Raw genomic sequence first — 18,798 nt, forward strand, 5'->3', positions numbered from 1 at the left:
TCCCCCTCCTCTCTTGCCTTCCTTTCTATCCTTCCTGTAGCATTTGTATCCTGGAACATTAAGTTGCCAGTCCTGCCCATCCCTGAGCCATGTTTCCATAATTGCTATGATATCCCAGTACCATGTTCCTAACCATGCCCTGAGTTCATCTGCCTTCCCTGTTAGGACCCTTGCATTGAAATAAATGCAGTTTAATTTATTAGTCCTACCTTGTCCCTGCCTGCCCTGACTGTTTGACTCACTTCTGTTCTCAGCTGTACCCGTCTCAGATTGATCTCTTTCCTCACTATTTCCCTGGATCCCACTCCCCCACCTTACTAATTTAAATCCTCCCAAGCAGTTCTAGCAAATTGCCCTTCCAGTATATTAGTCCCCTTCCAATTTAGGTGCAATCCATCCTTCTTGTACAGGTCACTTCTGCACCAAAAGAGATTCCAATGATCCAAAAATGTGAATCCTTCTCCCATACACCAGCTCCTCAGCCATGCATTCATCTGCTCTATCCTCCTATTCCTGCCCTCACTAGCTCGTAGCACTGTAAGTAATCCAGATATTACCACCCTTGAGGACCTCCTTTTTAAATTTCTGCCTAACTCTCTGTAATCTCCGTTCAGAATCTCAACCTTTTCCCTTCCAATGTCGTTGGTTCCAATGTGGACAGTGACCTCTTGCTGGCCCCTCTCCCCCGTGAGAACATTCTGCACCCTCTGAGACATCCTTGATCCTGGCACCAGGGAAACAACACACCATTCTGCTTTTTCTCTGCTGGCCACAGAAACGTCTGTCTGTACCTCTGACTACAGAATCCCCTAACACAATTGATCTCTTGGAAGCTGACGTACCCCTTGTTGCATTAGAGCCAGTCTCAATACCAGAAACTTGGCTATTCGGGCTACGTTCCCTTGAGAATCCATCACCCCCTACATTTTTCAAAACAGCGTACCTGTTTGAAATGGGTATATCCACAAAAAACTCCTCCCTCGATGCCTCCCTCTCTTACCCTTCCTGGAGTTAACCCATCTATGTGACTGTATCTGAGACTTTCCCCCCTTCCTATAACTGCCATCCGTCATATACTGTTGCTGTTGCAAATTCCTCATCGCTTCTGTCTGTCTCTCCAACCGATCCACTCGATCTGATAAGATTCGCATCCAACAGCATTTATGGCAAATATAATCCGCAGTAACCCTTAAACTCTCTTTAAACTCCCACATCTGACAAGAAGTACATATCACTGCAAAGGCCATTTTTGCTCTTTCACAATCTACATACCCAGAAAATAACACCGTCTTATTCCTCTACAAAACACTGCCACAGGTTAAATTAAGAGCTATGGCTTATATTTTAAGTTTAATCAAGAGACTTAACAACAAAAACATATAATCAAGAAAGAACCCACTGTACTCACTAATACAGCCTTTCTCTTGGACAGACTTAAAACAACAATTAACTTATCTGATTCGGTGTTGTGAACTTCACCCAAACTGGATCCTCCAAGATTAGTTGTGAAATTCATTGTTTGTTAATTTTCCCAGATGCACTCCGATGTCCAGCGATACATTAATTCAAAACAGCAAAGGCAGTAACTGTGCAGGTTCTCTCTCTCTCTCTCTCTCTCTCTCTCTCTCTCTCTCTCCCCTGCACTGTCCTCACCATGTGCTTCCTTTGTCTGCTCTTCTCCCTTTTAAAACTGCTGTTGTTTTGACTTTTTTTTCCCAAAGTTCCAAAACTAAGCAACAGCATATAAAACAGTAATTGCTGCTCCTGGAATTCGAGGAAATCACCTCCAGCACCTAAAATACCTCTAAAAAAGGAGCAGCTCTTACAGCCAGAAATTTTTCCCGTCCTCCATCTTGGATTACCCAGAATATGGATAAATGTAAGGCTATTCATTTTGGTAGCAAAAACAAGAAAGCAACTGATTATTTGAATGGTGATAGATTGGGAAGGGGAAGATGGAGGGAAACCTGGGTGAGCGTGTATACCAGATGCTGAAAGTAAGTATGCAGGTGCAGCAGGCAGTGAAGAAGACGAGTAGTATGTCGGTCTTTTTGGGAGAGGATTCGAGTACGGGGGCAGAGATATTTTGCAGTTATACAGGGCCGGATATGAGGTGGGGAGCCATAGAAACCCATGAAATTCCAAGAATACGAGACAGGCTAAACACAGGAAGCATGTTCTTGACAGGTGGGGAATCCAAAACCTGAAAGCACATTCTAAGGATAAGGGTAGGTCATATAGAACTGAAGAGAAATTTCTTCACCCAAGACAAATGCACCTGTGACACTCTCTGCCGAAGAAAGCAATTGAGGCCAAAATATTGAATGTTTTAAAGGAGTTAGACATTGTTCTTACGGCTAAGGGGATCAAAGAGTATGGGGAGAGTGCAGAAACAGGGCACTGAGTTGGATGATCAGTCAAGGCCATATTGAATAGTGGAACAAGTGCAGGGCTGAGTAGCCTACTGATGCTCTTAGCTTCTGTATTTAAACTTCCAAGAATTCTTAGATTCTGGAAAATTGCCATAATATTGGAAAACCAGCATCCTTAGACACGGAGCAAGTACAAGTCAAAGCTAAGCAGGTAGGTCTTAAGAATCATAAAATATAGGAGCAGAATTAGGCCAGTCTCCAGACTGCTGTGCCATTTGATTATGATATGTTTCTCAACCCAATTCTCCTGCTTTCTCCCTGTAACCCTTGATCCCCTTACTAATCAATGACTTAACCTCCACAGCCTTCTACAGCAATGAGTTCCACAAATTACCCATTCACTGGCTGAAGAATTTCCTCTTCATCTCAGTTCTCAAGGGTAATGCTTTCACTTTGAGGCTGTGCCCTAGTGTCCTCGCCCTTCCTATATGTGGAAATATTCTCTCAATTGCATCCTATCCTGGCCTCTCAGCATCCTATATGTTTCAATGAGATCCCTACTCATCTTTCCAAACTCCATCGAGTACAGACCCAGAGTCCTCAAGCATTCCTCATATGACAAGCCCTTCATCCCAGGATTTATTCTTATAAACCTCTTCTGGATACCATCCAACACCAGCATATCCTTCCTCAGATACAGGACCCAAAACTGTTCACGGTATTCCTAATGTGGTCTGACCTGAGTCTTATACAAACTCAGCAGTATGTTTTTGCTCTTGTATTCTAGCTCTATTGTAATGAATGATAACATTGTATTTGCCTTCCTACCTGACAAGTGAACCTGCATGTTAACCTCAGAATCCTGAACTAGGACTTCCAAGTACCTTAAGATTTCTGAAGACTTTCCCCATTTAGAAAATAGCCTCTGCCTCTATTTTTCCAATCAAAGTGTATAATGTTACACTTCCCCACCTTGTATTCCCATTGCCACTTCTTTATCCACTCTTACAGCTTGCCCAAATCCTTCTGTTTCCTCCACACTTCATCAGCATTACCTGTCTCTCCAGTTATCTTTGTGTCATCTGCAAACTTAGCAACAATACCCAGTTCCTTTGTCCAGATCACAAACATACAACATGAATGGTTGTGGTCCTAGCATTGACCCCTACAGAACTCCACGTGTCACTGGCTGTCATCCTGAAAAAGACTTCTTAATTCCTTAGTCTCTGCCTTCTGCCAGTCAGCCAATCCTGTATCCATGCCAGTACTTTGCTCCTAACAGCATGGGCTCTCAGACTATTTAGCAACCTTCTGGAAATCCAAATAAGTCACATCCACTGATTTGTCAGGCATGACCTCCCCTTGATAAAGCTGTGCTGACTCAGCTCCATTTTACCATCACCTCCAAGTACTCCACAATCTCATCCCTAATAATGGACTCTACAATTTTACCAACAACTAACATCAGGCTAACCAGCCTATACTTTCCTGTGGTCTGCCTCCCTTCCTTTTTAAACAGGGGTGTGAAATTAGCCATTTTCTGAATGTATAACTAGTATAGAGTAGACAGTCAGAAACTTTTTCCCCCGGTACAACAGAGTGTTACAAGGGGACATAGATTTAAGGTGAAGGGTGGAAGGTATAGGGGGGATGTCAGGGGTGGGTTCTTTACCCAGAGAGTGGTGGGGGCATGGAATGCGCTGCCCGTGGGAGTGGTAGAGTCGGAATCATTGGCGACCTTTAAGCGGCATTTGGATAGGTACATGGATGGGTACTTAATCTAGGTTAGAAGTTCAGCACAACATCGTGGGCCGAAGGGCCTGTTCTGTGCTGTATTGTTCTATGTTCTATGTTCTATTTTAGACTTCAATAAGGACAACAACTTGGGCAGGAAATCTGACCTTGCTGAAGTGAATTGGCATTTAAAGCAGAGGATAGATCAATAGGGACACAGTGACAGACATTTAAGGGGATATTTCAGAATACTCAGAATAAGTAACTTCCTATTATAAAGAAGATTCTCAAAATGAGGACCCACCATCTGGGGTCAACAAAAAATGTTAAGGAAAGCAACAAACTGAAAGAAAGATTGTGCAAAGATGAGTGCAGGTCAGACTACAGAAAATGGCAGAGAATGACTAAAAGGTTAAATAAGGAGAATGAAATTAGACTATGCAAGGACATTAGCTAAAAATATAAAAATGGATAGCAATTAAAAAGCAGAAAGAGTAAATAAAGTGTGTGTTGGCCCTCATGAGAGTGAGAATATTGAATTAATAGTAGAAAAAAGGAAATGGAGGGTCTTAAGAGAGGTGACAAATATAATGGTGGATGCATTGGTATTAATTATACAAAATTCACGAGATCCTGCAAAGGTTCCATCAGACTGAAAACAAGAAAATAAATTCCCTCTATCCAAGAAGGGATGCAGGCAGGCAGAAAACAAGAAAGGCTATGCCAGTTAGATTAACATCCATCATGGCAATGGTGTTAGAATTAATTAAAAAGGTTGTAGCTGGACACAAAAAAAAAAATTCAAGGTAATCAGCAAGAGTCAAAATGGATTTGTAAAAGGGAAATTGTGTTTAGCTAATTTATTGAAGTTCTTTGAAACAATAATATGCATTCAGGATTTTTTTGGGGGCGGTTGTGGTGGTGGATCCATTGACATGTTGGATTTGGATTACCAGAAAGCATTTAACAAGGTTCCACATAAAATATAATTGTGCAATGTAGAAGCACATGGTGCGGGGTAATACAATAGCTGGCTTGTAGAAAACAGGATTGGTAGGATGTGATTCTTGTAGGCATCTACTGGGACCTCAGCTTTTTTTGCAATTTTATATCACTGACTTGGTGAGGGGAATGAAGATATAGTGACTAAAATTTGCAACTGACACAAAGATGCATAGAAAAGTACGTTGTGAAGAAAATATAAAGGGGCTGTAAAAGGATTGAATGACTAGGCAAAATATCTGGCAAATGGAGTACAATGTGAGAATTGCTTATTTGGACAAGAAGGATAAAAAAGCAGAATATGACCTAAATGGAGAATGACAGTGGATTGCTGAGGTGCAAAGGAATCTTGATACTTTAATGTATGTGTCACAAGAGGTAAGTGAAAAGGCAGGTTGTGAGAAAAGTTAATGGACAAAAAGGTGGCAAATGGAATATAATGTGGGAAAATGTGACACTGTTCATTTTGGAGGCAATAACAAGCAAACAGAATATAATTTATATGGAGAAAAACTGCGGAACGCTGCAACACAAAGGAACATGAAAATACATGTACATGGAACACAGAAAGCTGGCACACAGGTGCAGCAGTTCCTGAAGAAGGGCTTATGCCCGAAACGTCGATTCTCCTGTTCCTTTGATGCTGCCTGACCTGCTGCGCTTTTCCAGCAACACATTTTCAGCAAGTAATCAGGAAGGCTAACGGAATGTTGGCCCTTATTTCAAGGGATTTGGACTATAAGAGTAGGGAAGTCTTACTGTAACCATACAAGGTGCTGGTGAGACCATATCTGGAGTGCCGTGAGCAGTTCTGGTCCTCTGATACAAGTAAAGATATTTTGTTGGAGACAGAGAAGGTTCTCTAGGATGATCCCTGGTATGGAGGTATTATCTACTAAGCAAAGGCTAAACAGGTTGAGACCCCACTCACTGGAGTTTGGAAGAATAAGAGGTGATCTCATGGAGGCATATAGGATTCTTAAGGCACGTGACGATAAATACTGCGAGAACGTTTCTCACCATAGGAGAGTGTAAAACCATAGAGCATATCCTCAAAATGAAGGGGTGAGAGGAGATGACTTTTTCTCAGAGAGTTGAAAGTCTTTGGAATTCCTTGAAGCAGAGAGCTGTGGATGCAGAGTTAGTGTGTATATTTTAGGCTGAGGCAGCTAGATTCCTGATCAGTAGGGGAATCAAGGGCTACAGAGAAAGGGCAGGAAAACGTACATGAAGAAATGCCGGGTCAGTCATGATCCTATTGAATGGTGGAGCCAAATGGTTTTCTCCTGTTCCTTTTTCTTCTGTTCTCATAGTATGCAGATACAGCAAGTGATTAAGGAAGCTAACGGAATGATATTCTTTATTGGAAGAGAAATTGAATGCACAAGTAAGGATGTTATGCTGCAGTTCTACAGAACATTTGTAAGACCACAACTTGAACATTGCAGTTTTGGCCTTGTTACTTAAAGAAGAACGTAAATGCTTTAGAGTCATTCCAGAGTGGGTTATCTTATGAGGAACAGACTGGACTTGTTTTCATTAGATTTTCAAAGAGTACAGGGTGACTTAATTGAAATACACCAGATCCTAAATGGTCTTGACACGATGACCATGGAAACCATGTTTTTTCTTGCATTGTGAACCCAATCTGTCCAACCATTCCATGTAATACACTCTGCTATACACTAAAACCATAAACTTCTGGTTTCAATGGCTTCTTTCATATTTGCTTCATCAGGAGTTTGTGTCTAAGAGAAGGATAGTGATTATTGATCTAAAAGAACCGGCAAAACAGATCAATGTTTTCCAGGGCACTGGTTGTTTCCAGAGATGTCGAAGATATCCCACACAAATCCAGAACAAACCCAGCTGCGATATTCAAAGGACTCACTCGAGTCATTCAGGTAGCTCATGCAAGAGCTGCTCCTTTCACTTGGAAATGACCTGGAAGACCAGAGGGCATTACTCCTCCTACGATAAAAATAAACTTGAGATGAATGCAGAGAAGTTGATCAGACTGAACAATTTTGGAAAGATTCTAAAAGGATGCAGGCAGGGGAAGGGGTACGGAAGTTCCAATGGTGGTGATATGAAGGTGAAAATGGTTAAGCAGAGAATTATATATAAACCAGAGAAGTCTTCTAGCAAGAAAGAGATGGTGAGGGAAAATCCTCACTTGTTGTAGAGCTGGATGAATGTCACTTGAGTTTTAAAAGGACTGAAGCCAACAATGAATTGAAAGAGGCAAGAAAGGGATCAACTGAAAATTGCGATGAAAAGTCACCACAGAATGGATTCAGACCACAGAGAAATCCGAGAGAGTTAATGGCAGCTATCACTGATCAAATAGACTGGTCTGTTGTGAGACAGCACAGAGCTTCACCACACCCATTAGTGTCTCAGAGTCTTAGAATACAGCTGCAGAAATAGAACTCAGTTCAAACATGACTTTCATAAAGTGAATTGATTCCTCTCCGTAACTCAACGTGTTAGGAAAAATGAAAGAAAGGAAAAAAGATAAGACACAGAAACTGCCGACTTTGCTGAAAAAGACTTGAAAAAAATCTGATCTAAGTGGAAGAAGTGAAAGTCGAAAAATCTAAAGATGTTTAAAGAGCAAATGAAAATATCAAACATTCTTGCTTGATCATAAAAATGAATCATCATAACATTCTTGGTGACAGCACAAAGGGACAAGTTACTATCACAGAAATATGTCATTGCTAACTGGTGGTGAATGATAGACCCAACTTACTTTATGGAAGTGTCTGATATTGTGTGGTCTGATCCAGTTGAGCCTGTGGGGACACCTGCTGGAGGGACTGGCAGACGGCACAGTGCCCAAAACTGGTACTTAGCTTCCCTTTACAGTATCAGCTTCATAAACAAGATCCTGCTTATCTATGCTATTCAGTCTAGAATGATGAAGGTCATGTTGCTAAAAACAAAGCCCTTTTAAGCCTAACCCATCAATGCAGGTAGAGAAAGGAATTCTGAAACAAGTTGGAACATTCAAACCAGCAATGGAGCTGAACATCTGTAGAAAACAGAGTTTCCATCTAAACACATTTCATATAGTTAACAGAGTGTTCAACAATGTCATTAGAGGACATAATTTCCAATGTGCAGTCTCAAGAAAGTAACATGCTTAAAAACTACAAACAAATTACTTTAGGGTCACAGCATCTTCTGTTTCACCACATGATGATGGTTAAGTTGTCTGCAGAGTTCCCATCTTGCAATGTTCCCTGTATCTGGATGGGAAACATGATGCTGAACACACAACATTGGTCAGATGTTGCCCATAACGCAATACATGTATCAACGCTTACTTCATTTGATTAATTTTATTAAAATAACTGGTTTTTAAATTTCTTGCTCTGTCCTGAAGAATAACATGTTGGGATTCTGTGGCCACAATAATTTCACTAATTTATGAGAGAAATATAAATTTAATCCAATAAACCTGATAACATATTTTAATTTTGATAAGTTAATCTCATTATGCCAGACTGGTAATTATATCTACAAATACTTCAGTCCCTGTTAAAATCACAAGCTGGACTGTGACTGCATACATTGTATCAAAATAACACTTTCCGTTTTCCCTTCAATTGTTCCTTAATATCAAAGATCAACCTCTTCTATTTATCAATTTCAATAATTAAACAAAATTGTTTGTTTTGAAATGATGATTATTACAGGTACATACACACCAAGGTAATTAAATATTGCCCACATGATATTTTTTTGAGAAAACAAGTGCACTTTTATAGAAGAAGGTGTATTATTTAAGTCTCTGTCAAGACAAAGGCAAAAGTTCTGTGAATAAGTGAATGTGTGTGTGTGTGAGAGAGAGAGAGAGAGAAAATACCCTTGTGGTGTTCCTGGTTAACCTTTAACATTACTGTGTGCTTTTTGCCCTTCGGTCAGCAACTATCCATTCAGCAACTTTTCCTTGCACCCAACATGCACGACTCTACATTCACTCATGCTATGTAGCAATGTAGCACTCAGCAGCAACGATGGCAGCACTGGGAGGAGAGTAAAGCAAACAGACGTCACAGTTCAGAAAGTGATGTGGGATCAATGGGAGCAGCTGGTTGGGGAGTAAATTCCAAACTGTATTAAATTATAAATCATTGTTTAAGCAAGGCTATGGACTTATTTGGGTTATTTAAATATTTTAAAATCCTCTAAAGTTTTTTTTAAATTTAAAGGGTTCAGTAGTGGTAGGAGAACTCGAAGCCATGTTGTCTCCTCCTGCTCCACGTGGAAGGCTGAGCACATTTCCAGTGCCCAGGGCCAGTCTGTGTGCAGGAACTGTGTCTAGCTGCAGCTCCTGGAAGCTCAGGATTCTAGAGCTGGAATAGCAGCTGGGGACACTGTGGAACATCCGCGACTCTGAGAGATTGTGGATTACACACGTAGAGAGGTGGTCACACTGCACGTGAAGGGACCCGGCTGTCCAAGAGAAACAGGCAGGTAGTTCAGGAGACCCCTGGGGTGTTGCTCGTAAATCAGTTCCAGCTTGGAAGCTAGAGGTGGTACTGGTTCCTCCAGGGAGTTCAGACAGAACCAAGCTTCTGGCACCACAAGCAGCCTGTATGTACATGAGGGAAGGAAGAGAGGAAGGGCATTAGTAATAGGGGATTCTACAGTACCATGACCATCAACATGAATCCATGGTTGCCTCCCTGGTGCTAGGGTCTGAGATGTCATTGAATGACTGCAGGACATCCTGAAGGGGGAGGATGATAAGGTAGAGATCATGGTCCATGTTGGTATCAGTGATTATGGGTAGAAAGAGGGATGAGGTCTTGCATGAAGAATTCAGGGAGCTAGGCAGTAGACCATAAAATAGGGCATCTTGGGCTGTAATCTCTGGATTACACACAGTGCCACTTGCTAGCAAGTACAGAAATAGGGTAGTGCCAATGAATGCATGGTTTAACAGTTGGTGCAGGAAAGGGGGTTTTAGATTCCTGAACAACTAGGACCTGGGGAAAGTGGGACCTGCACAAGAGGGAAGGTTTACATCTGAACCAGATCTGGATGAACATTCTCGCAGGGCGGTTTGCTGGTGGAAGGAGTTTAAACTAGTTCAGCAGGGGGAGGGGACAAAGACTGTTAGCAGAGTAAGTGCAAAGAATCATTATGTTATGGACCAGATCAAAAAAAACAAATTCCCCTCAAAACATTTCAAGAAGGTAGCCCAGACCCTAACTTTTCTAGTTACTTTAAGCAGGTGTAAGTGGATATTCTGGGAGTGATGCAGCTGGCCCAACCACTTGGTTTCAAACAATACAGAATTTATTTACACAGGAATAAAAGAAAATCAAATTTAGAACAACATAGCTATTTAAAAAACCAATCAACTCTATTGCAACGTAATGATGCTGCTCCAAATACTTAGAACATCTCCATAAACATCCCATAAATGTTAAGAGGTGCTCTTCCTCCGCCTAGGAACCCTCCAAACACGGGATGAATGTAGGTGGCACACCAGCCTCATTCCTGAAGAAGGGCTTATGCCTGAAACGTCGATTCTCCTGCTCCTCAGATGCTGCCTGGCCTGCTGTGTTTCTCCAGCATCACATTTTTCAAACCAGACAAAAGCAGAACTGGGAGAACTGGCCGCTCCCCTTTTATTGTACAAGTTTGTTTTTAAACTTGAAGGAATTTTGCCTGAGGCAGTATCTGTTAGCTATAATCAAATTGGCCCTGAAACCCTTCAAACCAGACAAATCGGAATCTATGCATTTACGACCCTTCTGAAAAACAACCAAGCACAACCTAACCTTGTTAAAGGAGCAGCATTATCACAATACAGTTAAACAATCAAGTCAGAGGGAGTGCAGCTGAATTAATTTGCAAGGGAATAAGGAAAGGCTGGACGGTCTTTACTTTAATGCCAGGAGCATCATAGGTAAAACAGATGAGTTAAGGACGATGATTGACACATGGAATCATGATATAGTAACTGTCCCAGAGACATGATTGAGGGAAGGGTAGGATTGGCAACTCAACATTCTGGGATATAGAATCTTCAGGCAGGACAGAGGAGGAGGTAAAAGAAGAGAAGACATTGAATTATAAGTTAAGGAGTCAGTTACTGCAATAAGGAGAGAGGATATCTTGGAAGGGGTCATCAAATGAAGATTTGTGGGTAGATCTTAGGAATAAAAAAGGGGCAGAGAGATTGGTAGGTGTTTCTTATAGCTTCCCAAAGAGTCATCAAGAAATTGAGGAGCAAATTTGTACACAATTCACAGATGTGTGTATAAATAATAAGAAAAACGTAATTAAAGCAGGTGATTTCAACCTTCCCAACAGTAAGTAGGATAGACTAAAGTGTTAAGGGCTTGGATGGAGCAGATTTCTTGAAACGTGTGCAGGAGACATCTTTAGATCAGAATGAGACCTACAAGGGGCGGAGCTGTTTTAGACCTAATTCTGGGGAATGAAACCAGTCAGGTGGTTGAGGTGCTAGTGAGAGAAGTCGCAATCACACCATGGTACAATTTATGTTTATTATGGACAAAGAAATAGACAAGTTGCAAAACTTGGAATGGGGGAATGCGGATTTTAGTAAAATAATGCAGGATATAGCCAAGATAGATTTGTAACAGCTACTGTAAGCAAATCTATAGAAGAGTAGTGGGGATGGTGGCATTCAAAAAGGAAATGGAAAGGCTACAAGCTCAACATATTCCCTCTAGGATGACAGGAAGGAATAACAAGCCCAGAGAACCATGGATGATCAGAGGTATTCACAATACAATGAGAAGGAAAAGAGAGACATTTAGCAGATACAAGGGGAACAGTAGAGATGATCCAGGTAATTATAGACCAGTGAGCCTTACTTCTGTTGTAGGAAACGTTTTGGAAAGGATTATAAGAGATAAGATTTTTAATCATCTAGCAAACAACAATTTGATTCCAGATAGTCAATGTGGTTTCGTCAAGGGCAGGTCGTGTCTCACAAACCTCTGAGTTTTTTGAGAAGGTGACCAAGTATGTAGATGAGGGTGGGGCAGTTGATGTGGTATACATGAACTTCAGTAAAGCCTTTGATAGGTAGGCTGTTGGATAAAATGCAGAGACATGGAATTGAGGGTGATTTAGCAGTTTGGATTAGAAACTGGCTTTCTGTAAGAAGGCAGCGAGTGGTGGTTGATGGAAAATATTCAGCCTGGAGTCCGGTTAGGTTAGTAAACTGGCAGATGACACTAAAGTCAGCGGAGTAGCGGACAGTGTGGAATGTGCAGATGGATCTTGGAGTCCATGTACATAGATCCCTGAAAGTTGCCATCCAGGTTGATAGTGCTGTTAAGAAGGCATACGGTGTGTTAGGTTTCATTGGTAGAGGGATTGAGTTCCGGAACCACAATATCATGCTGCAACTATACAAAACACTAATGCGGCCACACTTGGAATATTATGTACAGTTCAGGTCCCCATATTTTGGGAAGGATGTGGAAGCATGGGAAAAGGTGCAGAGGAGATTTACCAGGATGCTGTCTGGTCTGGAGAGAAGGTCTTATGAGGAAAGGCTGAGAGAAGAAGGCTAAGAGAGGATTTGATAGAGACATACAAGATGATCAGAGGATTAGATAGGGTAGAAATGAAAGTCTTTTTCCGAGGATGATGATGTCAGCTTGTACAAGTGGGCATAACTACAAATTGAGGGGTGATAGATTTAAGACAGATGTCAGAGGCAGGTTCTTTACTCAGAATGGTAAGGGCATGGAATGCCCTACCTGCTAATGTAGTCAACTCAGCCACATTAGGGAGATTTAAACAATCCTCAGATAAGTACATGGATGATTTTGGGATAGTGTAGGGGGCCGAGCTGAGAATAGTTCACAGGTCGGCGCAACATCGAGGGCCAAAGAGCCTGTTCTACGCTGTATTGTTCTATGTTCTAAACCATTTTGAAACCTCTCTGCCTCGTTTCCTCCTATAAGATGATCCTCAAAACCTCTCTCTCGTCTGCCACCCTAATATCTTATGTAGCGCACTGCTAGCAAGGTGTATTTATTTTTGAGTTTGCATGTAAACTGGATCACAATAGCAGCACAGTGTTTTTTTAGTGAAAACATTGAGCTTTAATACAATCACAAAAATCAAACAGTGCAGTAAGTAATAACAATGCCTACAGCCACACGGGAAATGGCGCGCAAGCCACAAGAGGGTGGTAACATAAAATGGCATCACTACCTTCTTTTTCACTTGAAATCTTTTGTATTAACAAACAATTCCAAAAAAAAAATGAATATATGCAAGCAACTTCTCACATCAAAAATAAATCTCAAGCAAACACTGATGCACAAAGAATGCAACATCATAAACACAATAACAAAATTATCTGATTTAATCCTAAAGTATAAAATCTTCTAGATGTTTCAGGAGGCCTATCTGATGTGCTGAGAAACTTTCCTGATGAAGGCTCCTGCCCGAAACGTCGATTTTCCTGCTCCTCGGATGCTGCCTGACCTGCTGTGTTTTTCCAGCACCACTCTAACCTTGACTTTAATCTGCAGTCCTCACTTTCACCCAGTGCTGGGAGTTGTGCGAGGCTAGTGTTTGGAGCCATGTACAGCAACTATTATCTGCAGCTGTGAGCAGGGGGCCTTGCTGGGTGCCAGGGTTCAGGATATTTTCTCAGGGCTTGATAAAGATTTGGAGAGTCATCCAGGCTGGTACCAACAACATTGACAGATTAGAAATGAGGCTCTGCTGAAAGAATTTGACCAGCGAGGAGCTAAATTATAAAGCTGAACCTCCAACGTATTATTCTCTGGATTACAACTCGAACTACAGGTATTCTGTCATTGTGTAAATAAAGTCAAGGAGTTGAGTATGTGGCTCAAAGATTGGTGCACGTGGAATGGGTTTCAGTTCATAGGGCACTGACACCAGTGTGGGGTCAAAGTGAGATAGGTTTCACTCGAACCATGCTTGGACTGTGTCCTGGTAAATCAAATAACTAGTAGAAAGGACTTTAAACTAATTTGGGGGAGGGAAAGGAGCATTTGGGAAAGCAAAAATGTAGGCTTACGAAGCAAAAGAGTATGGCAACATTGCAGGTCAGCTGAAATGATATATTGAACAAACCTGGATTGTTGTTGAACCGAAACTGCAACCCATTTTAAAAGATGAAAGACTTAACAATGATCCAGGTTTGTTCAATGTATCATTTCAGTAGCATAACACTGTAATCTTTTACTATAAATTCTGTGTCTTATGCTCCACAACCATCTGATGAAGGAGCAGCGCTCCAAAAGCTAGTGCTTCCAAATTAACCTGTTGAACTATAACTTGGTGTTGTGTGATTTTTAACTAAGCAACGTCAGCATAGCTTCACAGAAGAAAGCCTATCAGACAAATTTATTAAAATACTTTGAGGAGGTCATAATCAACTAGGAAAAAGTGAGGATTGAAGATGCTGGAGAACAGAGTCAAAACATGTGGTGCTGGAAAAGCACAGCTGGTCAGGCAGCATCTGAGAAGCAGGAGAGTATTGAGCAGGATAGATAATGGAAAAGCAATGGATGTAATAATTTAGAATTTCAAGAAAAGGTTTGATAAGGTCCTGCATTTGATGCTTCTTAATAATGGGGAGTCATTTTAAGGATGGCAACCTGTAATTAATAAAGGAGACACAGGGATCAGTGCTGAGTCCACAACTTTACAGTATATATTAATTTTTTTGATGAGGAAAGTGAATGTAATATAGCCAAGTATATGAACAATATGGAAACAGGTGGTCAAGACATCAAAGCAGATCAATCATCAAATATACTGTCGAAAAATGTGATGTCCTGCACTTTGGCAGTAAGAATAGAGGAGCTGAATATTATTTAAATTCAGAAAGGCTGCAGGCACTAATTAGGCCACAGCTGAAAACTCTGAACAGTTTCAGTCCCCTTATGTAAAGAGAGCAATACTGGCATTGGAAGCACTCCAAAGAATGTTGACTCAGTCGATTCCAGGTGTGGAGGAATAGGTTGGGCCTGTACTAATTGGAGTTTAGAAGAATAAGAACTGACCTCTGATTGAAACGTATAAGAATCTTGGAGAGTAGATGTCGTTTTCTATTGCGGGAGAGTCTAGCAACAGAAGGACTGATCTCAAAATAAGGAGTCACTCATATGAGGCAGAAATAAGGAGCAATTTCTTCATTTAGAGGAGAGTGAATCTGTGGAATTCTTTACCACAGAGGACTGAAGAGGTTGGGTGGTTGGATTGTTAAGTACATTCAAGACTGAGACAGAGAGATTTTTAATCAGGAAGGGAATCAATACATATAGGGAAAAAGGCTGGAAAATGGAGTTGAGAATTGAGATCATGAATGATCTCATTGAATAGCACAGCACAGTGGGCTGAGTGGTCTACTTCTGCTCCTATATCTTATGACCTGTAGATAATATTTGACATCATAAATGTTCATAAGCTTATTTGAAGAACAGATGCTTTATAACAGCTGGGGATGCAAGGAGGGTATATTCAGACATGTAAACTATCTATAGTGGCCTGCTGGATAAAGAGAGTTTTATTGAATCTGACACAATGTCATAAATGGATATCAGTGAATAACAGAATGTAAGCTGAAAATGTGTTTCTGGAAAAGCGCAGGTCAGGCAGCATCCAAGGAGCAGGAGAATCGACGTTTCGGGCATGAGCCCTTCTTCCTGATCTGCAGCATCTGCAGTCCTCACTTTCTCCTAACAGAATGTAAGCCCTTGTGTACTCAGAAACAGACTTGGTACATAGGGCAGCATGGCTTGCAAAAACAGATCCATCTAGGTGACAGGCAGAGGCATGGAAAGAAAAGGTAGTGACACATGGACAAGCAGAAAATGGTCCCCTGCTCAGTTTGTCAGAGGCCTGCACACAACCACAGTTTGGTGCTTAAAAAAGAAACCCGAGCAAGTTAGAATCTGTATTCACAGGTCACACATAAGGTGAATACAATCCGATACAGCACGGTCTGGGACAACCCAGAGTTGATCAACTGACCACACAAAGTAACAGTTTAGCTCAGTTGACAGGACAGCTGGTTTGTAATACAGAGTGATACCAACAACATGGGTTCAATTCCTGCACCATCTCAGGTTAGCATGAAAGTCCTGTTTTCTCAATTTTGTCCCTCACCTCAGCTCTCAGGTTAAACTCACTACCAATTATCTACCTTTAAAGATTCTCTGGGACTATGGTGACTTTATCTTTAATAGTTACAGCAACGAGTAATGTTTGGACAAATGTTTGGTAGCTTTTGCTGAATTCGTCTCTTCATTAGATACTTCTAATAGACTGACCTCCAACACCAAGTTCAAGGGGTGATGTACAAGACACTGTCTGATGTGAGATCTCAGAGCTAAAAACCTTCTCCAGTTATAGCAGGTTCAGGATGCCCATGCAGTGTTGCCTGGTTTGAAAGGTGCCCTGGAATGAAACTAGAATTGAAAAGAAAAATACTGGAAATCACAGTGAGTCAGGCAGCATCCGTGAGGACAGAACAAGCTGAGTTTTGATGACTTTCATCACAAATCTGATGAAGAGTCATCTAGACTCAAAACATTAGCTTGCTCTCTTCCACAGAATACAATTCCTACAGTATGGAAACAGGCCCTTCAGCCCAACGTCCACACTTACCCTCTGAAGGGTAACCCACCCAGACCCATTTCCCTATCCTGTTATCCTATATATTAACCCCTAACTAATGCACCTAACCTACACATCCCTGAACACAATGGGCAATTTAGCATGGCCAATTCACCTAACTTGCACATCTTTGGATTGTGGGAGAAAACCAGAACACCCAGAGGAAATCCACACAAACACAGGGAGAACGTGCAAACTCCACACAGACAGTCACCCAAGGCTGGAATCGAACCCAGGTCTCTAGCACGTGAGGCAGGAGTGCTAGCCATTGAACTGCCCCATGTCTCTCCACGGATGCTGCCTGATCCACTGTGATTTCCAGCATTTTTTTGTTTTCAGTACAGATTCCAGCATCTGCAGTAATTTGCTCCTACATTAAACCAGAATGGTTTTATTCTCAGGTTAGATTAGTACAGCACCTCATGTTAGAGCATGTTATATATGCTGCCACGTGCAGACAGTAGTCAGAGAAAAAGGGAAAAAGTGAGGATTGCAGATGCTGGAGATCAGAGCTGAAAAATGTGTTGCTGGAAAAGCACAGCAGGTCAGGCAGCATCCAAGGAGCAGGAGAATCGACGATTCGGGCATAAGCACTTCTTCAGGAATGAGGAAGGTGTGCCAAGCAGGCTAAGATAAAAGGTAGGGAGGAGGAACTTGGGGGAGGAGCGTTGGGAATGCGATAGATGGAAGGAGGTTAATGTGAGGGTGATAGGCCGGAGTGGGGGTGGGGTCGGAGAGGTCAGGAAGAAGATTGCAGGATGGAGGAGGCCAAGGACCTGCATGTCCTTGGCGGAGTGGGAGGGGGAGTTAAAGTGTTCAGCCACGGGGCGGTTGGGTTGGTTGGTGTGGGTGTCCCAGAGGTGTTCTCTGAAACGTTCCACAAGGTGGTGAATGGGAAAGAGAAGAAAGGAATGAGAGATGCTCCTCATCTCTTGTCTCCCTGGTCCACAGACCCCATTCCCTCTGATATTGCTGGACCCAAACATTGTACTTGGACTTCATTCCAGTCTAAGGGCAGGGAGCTTAGTTAATTTAAAAGGAGCCTTGCCATTTCTGAAGCACCACAGACTCAAAGATCTTTGCAGCTAAAGTAGTATTTTTAAATTGTAGTCGTCATTCTAATGTAGGAAATTCAAAACATTGATTTTTAACTTAGATGAGATCTAATGTAACCGTTATTTCATAAAGCAAGAGGAGATCACTCAGAAACCTCGTAAAGATTTCTCAAGCGGTGTCTTTTTAAATGTTGATGACTGGAGTCCTCTTTTGGAGATCAGCGGAGCCAAACTCTCGCATGAATATCCTTATTCTTGTCACTGTATCTCAGCGACCACCTGTTTCTTTAACGACGGCAAATGCTGTCAGTTAAACAAAGCAAACTCTTCATCTTGCCGTTACAGCAACTGCTCCCGTCCCGCTCTTAGTTTGAAAATTACAACGAAGACAAATCTCTATCCATTCAAAGCAAATCAGTAAGACCCTGCCCCCTAATCCCGCAGACCCAGAAACGGACAGGACTCTACTGAGGCGTTCGCCTTGTTATTCTCACACAATTAGTTCTAATTCTGAACTGTGTTTACAAATGCCGAATAACTGCAATAATGAGAGGACAGATTGCAAGCTGGTACCTGAGCAGACACTGCAGTGGGTGGGAGACGAACTGCTCCTACTCCGGACACATAATCCGCTAGCCTCCAGGGTCGGCTTGCCTTGTCCTCTATCCCCCACTAAAACACACACACAGGCAGAGTCAGCGTCGCTGCTGCATCTGGAAAACATACCATGAAAGACAGAGAGCTGCTCCCGGAGCTTCCGGGGTGGCCGGGGGGGGGGAGCATGCAGGCTCTGACCAATAGGAGGACGCGGGGTGGTGGGGCCTGGACATTCTGACCAATAGAATGAGTGGTAGAGGCGGGGCCCAGATACCCTGACCAATAGGAGGACGTGGAGGTGTCAGACTAGTTCTATTTCCAAAGTAGCAATTGATAAAATGTCACATGGAATGACTGCCCACAGATTG

At 42.0% G+C, this 18,798-nt stretch overlaps 1 protein-coding gene across 2 annotated transcripts in view; it reads right to left on the reverse strand.

Annotated features, from left to right (window-relative positions):
* Window positions 1–18,553, reverse strand: part of si:dkey-82f1.1 (DENN domain-containing protein 2A) — a 144,332-nt gene extending 125,779 nt beyond the window's left edge. The window contains exon 1 of one of the 2 annotated variants that reach the window (XM_043709382.1): window positions 18,407–18,553. The gene's annotated coding sequence lies outside the window, so the exon portion shown is untranslated. Of the gene's footprint in view, window positions 1–8,278; window positions 8,301–18,406 lie in introns of those variants that run through there. The other variant, XM_043709385.1, reaches the window with a different exon arrangement.
* Window positions 18,554–18,798: the final 245 nt, after the last annotated feature.

This window comes from Chiloscyllium plagiosum, chromosome 19, assembly GCF_004010195.1.
Source record: "Chiloscyllium plagiosum isolate BGI_BamShark_2017 chromosome 19, ASM401019v2, whole genome shotgun sequence".
Classification (NCBI taxonomy): Eukaryota; Metazoa; Chordata; class Chondrichthyes; order Orectolobiformes; family Hemiscylliidae; genus Chiloscyllium; species Chiloscyllium plagiosum.